We start from the raw sequence: 10,384 nt of genomic DNA, 5'->3' as shown, positions 1-10,384 counted from the left end.
CAAATGGGTGAATATTTATATTATGGAGGACGGTTAAGCCATTCAAGATTATGGAAGACGATTATTTGTTTTTTTTGCGTGAGCGCGGTGTTATTTCTATTAGGGATGTGCCCGAATATGAATATGTTATTCGGGAAAGCACAAATAATGCGATGGAACTTCGGGTCTTCTCTCCGAATAGAGATACAGATAATGTTGTAGGTTGAACAGAAACAGATACAGATAAGGACGTTTCTGTACACCTCTAATTTCTATTACAGCCAGGGACGGACTAGGACAGGGACGGACTTGTATTATTCCTTCTTTTGAAATAGACTTCCTACAGTACCTCTCTTCCCCCAACTATTTGAGCAGAGGTATGTACAGTTATGAGCTATGTACAGTTAAGGTAGCTTATGTACAGTAGGTAATGTACAGATATCTAGAATCTATTAGATTCAGTGAATAAGACTGATATTGAAGAGCGTTGCAGCCTTGGAAAAAAAAAGATGGCGGCAAAATAGCTTTATACTAGCTCATCCTGGTGTGATTTAGAACATGTAAGGATACTGGGTGGTAGAAGAACGCACATATCTAGGAAAAGTCATGAAAGGAGGCTCCTTAATTTGATCGAGTGCAAAGATATAATTTTAGTTTTTTTGTAAAACAAATGGTGCTTCTAGTGTTAAAACGGAGGATATGCGTCATGATCTATCTTCAAACCAGAGAGGCCAGATATTCTGTTTGTATAATGAGTTGAGTGCAGAGGTGTGTGTGTGTGTGTGTGTGTGTGTGTGTGTGTGTGTGTGTGTGTGTATTGAGTTTAGAGCATGCAGGAGAGTATGACTGCATCATCGGTGCTCTGTGAAGTGTTGACTGACCCCACTCCCACGCAGACCTTCAGTGTTCTGGTGAGGAGGGAGAGATGTAGCAATGGAAACCCAAGATATTCCTTATATCCTTATATAAGTATATTATATAATTTCCTTATATAGGAAAGATATAAGGAGAGGCACCTGACGCATGTCTTCCTGTGTGTGTGTGTGTGTGTGTGTGTGTGTGTGTGTGTGTGTGTGTGTTTGTGCATTATCAGGGTAGGATTTATCCCAGGGTTGGAGGCAGGAGTTGGAGTAGCGTGCTGCATCTCTCACCTCTGTCCAATTGTCTGCAGGCTCCGGAGCTCGGAATCTAAGCTTCCCAACAGGTGGTTTTGCATACGAAATTCCAAGAAACGCCCGGATGAATCCAGCACTTGGCACAGGAAGATGTGTCCCCCTGACTTCCCCTTGGCTAGTGGTGACTAGAAGGTCATCCTGAGTGGCAGCTGACAGATTGACAAGGCAGAGGAGCAGGAGTGACACAACAAGGGTCATGTGTGTGTGAATGTATGTCTCCATGGTAACACACGCATTCCTGAGGAAGGAAAAATAGAGTGGATGTATTTTAAAAATAAAATTACAAAGTCCGGAGCTGTTGGTTTTTCCCATAGACAATTTCAGAGAAATCCACCATAAGGACAGGCATAAACAGGCATGTGTCACCTTGTAAAGGTGTGTAACTTCAAAATGTTGAAACCAATATGTACACAAATCCCCTCAAATAAAAGCAAAAGACGAAATGCTTCACTGTCCCATCACTTACGCAGGGCACTATATATGAGAGTAAACCTAGATGAGCAGCTGTACCGTCATGGGCCAGATTATCCTGATTTAATTACAAATGTTTATCAATGTTAGCTGCCCACCGAGGGAGGAAAAGTAGAGACCGGAAAGGGAGGGAGGAAGACTGGCAGCTATTACTGACACCTCAAATTCAACTGGCCGGGGGCGGGACGTTGGGGTGAAGAGACAATCAAATCTCTCCCTCTGAGTCATTCAACATCATCCAGACGCACACACGCACACTTCTCTCCCAACAGAATTCTCAGCTGAAAGCAAAAGAAAAATCGATATCTAAAATTAGAGAGCCTGATCGCTCGTTGTGATAGTGGGTATATGGTCTGCCAGGCCAAACACACACACACAGAGGAACCACGTTTTTGAGTATTCAATAGATGCATATTGAGACGATATCCCTAGAATAACCCCAAACTTGATGTGTGGTATAACTTCAGAAAAACGTAGTTCCACTATCCTATGATTGAATGGGAGGGTCATAGAGTGTGTTTGTTTGCTGAAACCTACAAGTAGTGGAGGAAGACCAAAACCAAAACCAAAGAGTCGATAACCACACAAACGTATGTACTGCACGCATAGGTAAGGTTCAGTTTTTTTGCTGTCACTTTGGGTGATGACCCCTAGTTTGATTAATCAATGTCCTGTCCCTTTTTTTGCCTGTTTCATGAGGCAGTATAGACAGTAGGACTAGACACAATGGCTAGACTCTGTCTACTTGTATATGTACACAAATCCTTTGTGTGTGTGTGTGAGAGAGAGAGAGAGAGAGAGAGAGAGAGAGAGAGAGAGAGAGAGAGAGAGAGAGAGAGAGAGAGAGAAGAGAGAGGGCCATATTAGGAATAGGCTGCTCTTCTGACCTTTACATGGAGGTAGCCTGTCATACAAAACCTTCTCACTCAAAACTGTAATTTACATTAGACAATGAAGTTACATTGTAAAGTATAACAGTGTATTAAAGTGTGACCATGATTATAACACTTTTTTTGTTTTACAGAATAATGGTAGCTCTTTACATGTCTGTACAAATAAATAATAATAATAATAATAATAATAATAATAATAATGAGGAGTTATATGAGCTTGTCTGCTTGTTTTGGTTAAAACTCTCGCTGCTTCATTTTGGACTAATTGCAGCTGGCCAATAGCTTTCTTCGGAAGACCAGAAAGGAGACTGTTACTGTTAATAGTCCAAACGGGTAATAACACAAGCATGCATTAACACTTCTGCATCAGCTTGCCAGAGAAAAAGTCTAACTTTTGCAATATTCCATAGATGATAAAAAGCATTTCTAATGATAGATTTGATTTGAGGCTCAAAGCTTAAGTCAGAATCTATAATCACACCTAGATTCTTAGCTTCATGTTTGCAGTTTGAAAGCAAGGTTCCCATGGTATTCAACAATTTGTCTTTTTGTGGTTTTGGTCCAATGACAAGAATCTCAGTTTTGTCCTGATTTAGTTGTAGAACATTTTTGGATATCCAAAGTTTTATATCTCGGAGACAATTCTCCAGCGAGCTGAGTGCATGTGAATTATCAGGCAATAGTATCATCAGCATAACTATGAACATTTTCAAGGGTTCAAGGTTCAAGGGTGCTTTATTTGTCACATGCACAGAAATACAAAGTAAAACATGCAGTGAAATGAAATGGGACTAGACACTCAACACTGTACACTGTGCCGAAGAAGAAAGAGACAACAGTAACAATAAAAAGACACAGGACATAAGGGACATAAAGTGCTGAACATAAAGTGCTGTACAAGTAGCAACAGTATCCTGCGCTAAATAAAAAGACTCATTTTAAAAAGGCAGTAGCCTAGCGCAGTACAAGGGAACCAATTAAAAACCAGTTAATAAACACCTGTTTTCTGATGATTCCACCTAATGGGATCATGTACAGGGAGAAGAGCAAGGGACCAAGAATAGACCCCTGAGGGACCCCACATGTGATGTCAACATTATCAGTAACAGAGTCTCCCAGGATAACAGAGAAATGCCTACCAGCTAGATAAGATTTAAACCACTCTAATGGCGCTTTTCTACTACCGTTTTTTTTTCCTTTCTCCACTGCCGACCGAGCCGTACCAGGCCATAGCACCCGTGCCTTTTTTAGTTCCTGTTTGAGAGGGGTAGCGAAAGGTACTTTTTTGCCAGGCTGTGTGTGACGTGCGACGCTGCAGACCGTTGATTGGTCAATGGAAATCGTCATCCCATGTTCATAGACTTTCACCACTAACCGCCATCTTTAAATACCACAACAGATTTCGCTCTCGAAAAAAATGTCACTTACTGTTTCTGTAATAACTTATTAATAAAGATTTGAAAAATTATGATAACCATCTTATTATCTTAGTTTAATGTCATTTCAATGCATCATAGAACTTTTATTTACAACAAGCATAACAAAAGAAATCGCTATTATGGCGATGTGCTGTGCCTATGCTGTTCCTCAGTCCAGCGCTTCATCATCCCCCTTCTAAAACTGCCATCTCCCCTTTTCATTCCTTATGTCATTTTATCAATGAACATGGTATTACTGTTATTTCAACATTTAAGCCTCTTTCACACATACGTAGTTCCCTGTAACTTCAATGGAATCCCAAGCTGTGCCGTCCAGGCATTTTCGCTGTTCACTCATGAGTCAAATGCCGGTAGATTCGCGTCTTGCTCCCTTTGACACATGTCGGCGTTTCCCTGGTTGAGAGATCTAAACTACTAGAACAACTAGAACTGAAAGCGGCAAGTAACAGGCACGTAACATCCATATGCTGTATATATAAATACATATATTTGACTACCAGCAAGACACCGGAGCACTCGTATCTATAACAAACGCGGAGATTGTATGAGCCTCGCATCAGTCCAATGAGAGCGTCAAGCACAGCCTTTCCGTAGAAATACATCGCTCCCTGTCTAACGTTATATATCTAACGTTACATGTTTTAAGGCTGATCTGTGCATGATAGTGCTGCATTATATCGATCTATTCTTGCCAATTCCTTATTACCAGTGGAAAGGGAGAAGGCTAAAACACTTTGAATGGAATAGATAAGACTTTCCGTTCAACTGAGGAATTTATGGAACGCATGAGCATCATACTCGCGCAGAGTTCATCTAGCATTTCCCCCCGTTGATGTATTAAACGAAAACAACCCGCAATCTAATCCGAGCAGTTGTTATTATGTAATATTCTTGATGGATGTGCCATTTTTGATGGAGAGCAGTGAGCGGATGACTGGATGTGAGCATGTAGTTGACTAATGCCATGAACGCCATAAAAACACATCTGCGCTAGAACTAGAACTACTAGATCTACTAGAACTGAAAGCGGCAAGTAACAGGCATGTAACGTTACATGTTTTAAGGCTGATCTGTGCATGATAGTGCTTTATTTTGACATAATTCTTATCGCATTTCCCCCCGTTGAGCTGTATATCGGCACTTATTAAAGTGAAGTGCTCTTATGACACGTAACTCCTCCTACAGTCCCGGGTCGCTCCAGGTATGTTGTGTATAATGGAGAAGCGTTTCTGAAAGTACGGCACGGGTAGGATACAAATGCGTCCCGGGTCGGGTCGGGTCGGCCCGGTAGTGGAAAAGCTCCATAATACAAGTCCTGAGAGACCAACACAGTTTTCTAAACGATGTATTAGAATACTATGATCTACTGTATCAAAAGCAGCACTCAAATTTAACAAGACAAGAACTGATACACCACCAGCATCTATGATAAGTATGAGATTGTTTACAACCTTTACTAATGCAGTCTCAATACTGTGGTTAGAACAAAATGATTGAAACTTCCCAAATACATTTTTTTGCTAAAAAAAATCAGTAAGTTGTCTGAAAATCACTTTCTCAAGGATTTTACTTGAAAAGGTTAGATATTGGTCTGAAATGTCAGAGAACAGAATTATCTTGCATAAGTAGTGGTTTTATAATGGCATATTTTAAGGGAGTGGGAAAGATGCAGTTGATAGATAATTTTTTATACAGTTAAACAGTCAAAAACACTTTGGAAAAACCATGTAAGGATTGGATCATGTGAGCATGTTGAGGATTTCATTTGTGAAACAACAGTTTTTAAAGTATGGGGGTTGATGAGCTCAAATGAATCCATGACAGCAATAGGCATACTTAATTCATCTGGGAGTACCAAATTAGATTTTTGAATTCTCAAATTATATTTCTGATCTTGTATAGGAAATATTGAAAGAATGTAGCAACTGCAATTTCATTACATCTAAGTGTTGAAAATGACAAATTTTCATTGAAAAAAGCACTTTTGTTTTCAGAAATTATTATCAGAGAAATAGGTTTGTCTAGCCAACTTCATTGCCCTATGAGGTATGATATATGGCAGCTATATGGTATATGGCAGTCTCACAGGCCTGTCTCGAATTCAAGTACTACGTTCCAGTTAAATGTGTGATTCAAGTAGCTTGTGCAAACCCGGGAATGCCATTGACACGTGTGAAAAGGCACAACAGGCTCTGTGAATCCTGTCATAGGTGGCAGCTGAACCCCCCAAGCTTCAGGGTGACCATAGTGGAGGAGGAGGAACTTGTAGCCTTGGGGTCGAGGTACTCAGCTAAGGAGGTCTCCATGGGAGGAACGGAGTTCCAGCCCACTGACTCCACATCGCCCGCGTCTATGAAAACGGTGGTGGAGAGGAGCTTTAACATCTGGTGGCTGGGATGGATGGATGGGATTCACCTGCAGAGGTGAGACAATCCAGCCTGTTTTTTTTATTTATTTATTTAGAATGAATACATAATAATAATAATAATAATAATAATAATAATAATAATAATAATAATAATAATATATTATCTTATTATTATTTGCGTGTTATATTTTTGGGGTGAGTGGAGAGAGGGGCAGAGCAGGAAACTTGACATACAGTTTCACTGCGGCCTCATACGTAACTCTCACCCGCCTGTGTTCTTTCAACAGCCTCTGCAATAAAGAGAGCGTAATGCCTTCCTCAATCTGTTGCCACTCTCTGCCACTGATCAGATTACCGGGAGGTGATTTATATTGACCTGGAGGATGAATGAATAAAGAGAAATGCACTAGTGGAGATAGCCTTGTCAACATCCACCCACCTCACAGTTCGTAGCTAAGTGTAATAAAAGAGGGTAGCACTTTGATTGTGATGTAACGACGTAAGCTCACAGACCAGCTATTAACAAAACGTGTGTGACACTGGAGGGGCATGATAGAAAGCAGCTAAGCTGGTGACTAAAGTGCTCCCAGCCTTTTCCAGGTGTGATTGAATAGGGTTTCAGTGAATAGGGTACGCAGAGGTGCATATCCCATGTTGAGTGAGATGTTGAACTGAGTTCACTGAAAGAGAAGCAAAATGTTCTACCTGTTACGTTATTGTAAGGTTTCTATGTAGGCCTACAAGAGTGTTGGACCCAGGTGCGGTGCAGATCAGAGTAACGGAGAACGAAACGGGAGTAAAATAAAGTTTCTCTTTACTTGAGATATGAACGCAGAATAAAAACATTGCATGTGACACTTGTCAAAATAAAGATGAGCAATACAGGCTCCGAAAGGCGGAACAATAACGTTAAATCAAAACAAACTTGCGACTCACTTCGAAAAATAAAGGAGAGCAAAACCAGGCTCCGTAAAATATATATGCAACAAGTGATACGAAGAGAGCAACAAAAACGAACAAACTATTGAAAGTCAAAGGTACCTGAATTCACAAAAACAGGCAGTGTTAAGTCCTCCAGGACAGGTATGGCAAAGTATTTTAGATTTAGGAATAGTCCATAGACAGGCATAGAATTCTCAACAAGCATAACAATGTGAACGACTGACAAGGGAACAGGGAAATGGGACACACCTTAGGCCCTGTCCACACCTATATGTTTTTTTGATAAACGTGGATTTTTATATTCGTTTTGGGGGGTTCGTCCAGACGCAAACGAGTTTTTGCCCTCTGAAAACGAAGATGTTTAAAAACGCCTGCCAGAGTGAAGATGTTTAAAAACGCTGTATATTCGCCGTATATTTTTGAGGACGAGATAGACGGAGCTTTTTGTAATCTTCAAGTCATCATGCGCGTAGATTTCTATGATCATGCGCACTGCAGCTGTTTGCTGTTCCCTCCAACGTCATATCCTAGCACCAGTAACTACTATGTTTACAACAGGCAACGGTGTTCGAGGCTACACAAGCAAGGAAAATGGATGTGAACAAAGTGCTTCTAGTTCTTTCACTGTTAACTGGACTTTTAACCTCTTCTTATCCACGGACCCAGATGGGCATCCGAAGTGATATAAAGAGTTTACCTCGATTAATTCTCTTCATCGATATCACATTTTTTTCACAATTTTGCATGCTATACGATGCCACATTTTTTTTCCCGAGACGGTAAACACGGCCTAAGTCACATCCAGTTTTCTCCAACTGGAGAATGTGTCATGTCCGGTTTCAACGCCAAATTTCCATACCATTGGTCGGCCAACCCAAAAAAATAAAAAAATAAAAAAATTCTGATACATGAGAAAGGTCAAAGGTCAAAGATGGTTGTGGTATTCTGTAGTAAGAAAGTATTTAGGAAAGAATCAGACCGGGAGACACGCAGTTGCTCTTCACTTCGCACGTTTATTCAACTTCCTCGTTCTTCACATCCGTAAGTGCATACATCACTTCCGTAACTGCATACATCACTAGCATGTAGCGCCCACTGGCGGTATAAACAGGACACAACATTTCCCCCTTTCTTAAAGGAATTACATTACTCAAAGAATGCAATATTCTGTATACTGGTGTCAGTACAATTGAAATAAAATGAAAACTAAGGAAATGAAAATGAATGACTCAGCAGAATGAATAACAACAATAAACAGTTTATGACAGTGAAACATGAAATGAACATTCACTTTTGTCATTGCATTGTAGGACCTTTTTGTACTAAGTTAGAACCGTGTTCTATCCTACCCTTTTAGTACGTTCTCTACGGCACAAAGTCTAACAGCCACCTAGGTGGGTTTCTGACTCTAAGGTTCCTTCTTGGACCTGGTTCATTAAACACATTCTCTGTCTCGGGCACCATGAACTCCTCTAGCTCAATCTCCTCTTCACCATTGGTGCCAGACAGAGCATCCTTGGGGAAGCGTGTAAGCTTGGATGCATTCCATTTTCGACCATCACTGAGCAGATATGTATACTGTCCTGCTTTACTAACTACTGTCAGCGGTTCTGTGAATCTTGATGATCCCTTTTTTACATGCTCCGGTCTGCGGACCCGTACGGTGTCATTCACTTGGAACATGGGCACTTTCGCTCCCCTCATTCTGTCTGTGTACTCCTTACTCTCCTGTTGCTTGCGTCTCACTGTCTCCTGCACTTTCTCATGTGACTTAATTTGTTGTGAGACAGGGAGGACATTTAGTTTTGTACGCATCTTTCTGTTCCTCAGCAACTCAAAGGGAGTAGCTCCTGTAGTAGCATGCGGCGTAGCGCGATAGTTCAGTAAGAACTCTGTTACTGCATGTTTCCATGGCTTGTGCATTCTCTCAGCCGTCTGAATACACTCTTTGAGAACTCGATTAAATCTCTCAATAGCCCCGTTGGCTCTTGGATAATAAACACTGGAACGCAGGTGCTTTATCTCTCTCTCTCCCAGAAAGCTTGCAAAAGCATGGGAGGTAAACTGACATCCGTTGTCAGAGACCAGGAAGGAAGGGTTACCTTCACGACTAAACACTGTAGTCAAGAAGCTAATAACCGCCTCTGTAGTTACAGTAGAGACAAACGCCACCTCTGGCCACTTACTGTAATAGTCTGTGAGTGTAATAGCATAACGGCAGTCCCATGTCGCACAGTCAAAGGGACCAACAATGTCAATGGCCACCTTCTCCCACGGTCCACCTGGCAGTTCCACTGGGATAAGTGGTGCAGGCGCAGTTTTGGCTGTTTTGTCATTGTATTGACAGGGTACACATGAGCCTACTAATGTCTGGACACATCTGTCCATTTGCGGCCACCAATATAGCTCTCGTAGTCTCTGTTTAGTACGCACTATTCCCTGATGCGCTTCATGAGCTAACTTTACAACTTTAGACCGTAGTGTAGTAGGAACAACCACACGGTCGGGGCCTCTCATGACAAGTAGTTCATCCACAGCCAGTTCATCTCTCACTCTAAAATATGGAGCAAGTTCCTTTGTCACATTCTTACTGCATTTTGGCCAACCTTTCTGTATCTGCTGTCTCAGTTGAGTCAGTTCAGGACAGGCCTCACAGGCAGCAGTGAACTCGGTCACAGATATGGCATGTGAGGAACCTGTGAACACCGTAGCCACCATGTCTGGCTCCTCCTCCACCTCTCCTGTCGAAGGCAGAGGGAGTCTGGACAAGCAGTCAGCAGTCACATTACGTTTCCCTGGATGGTAAGTGACATCATAAGTAAAGCATAGTAGACGTGCAGACCATCTCGCTATTCTCAGACCTGCGCGACCTGTACCCCTGGAAGTGAGTAGGGTTGTCAACGCTTGGTGGTCTGTGCGTAGGACAAAACGATGTCCCCACAGGTAGGTTCTCCACCTTTCCACCGCCCAAACGCATGCCAGCGCCTCACGCTCGACGGTAGAGTACTTTCTCTCTGCAGGAGAAAGTGTCCTGGACGCAAAAGCTATGGTTCTCTCTGTATTGTCTGGGTGAATCTGGCTCATTACAGCCCCCAATCCATAGTTAGAAGCATCGGT

This window comes from Nansenia antarctica (assembly GCF_963989245.1).
Source record: "Nansenia antarctica genome assembly, chromosome: 12".
In the NCBI taxonomy this organism is placed as follows: domain Eukaryota; kingdom Metazoa; phylum Chordata; class Actinopteri; order Argentiniformes; family Microstomatidae; genus Nansenia; species Nansenia antarctica.
The sequence above is the reverse complement of the archived record's forward strand: the minus strand, read 5'-3'. Positions refer to the sequence as shown.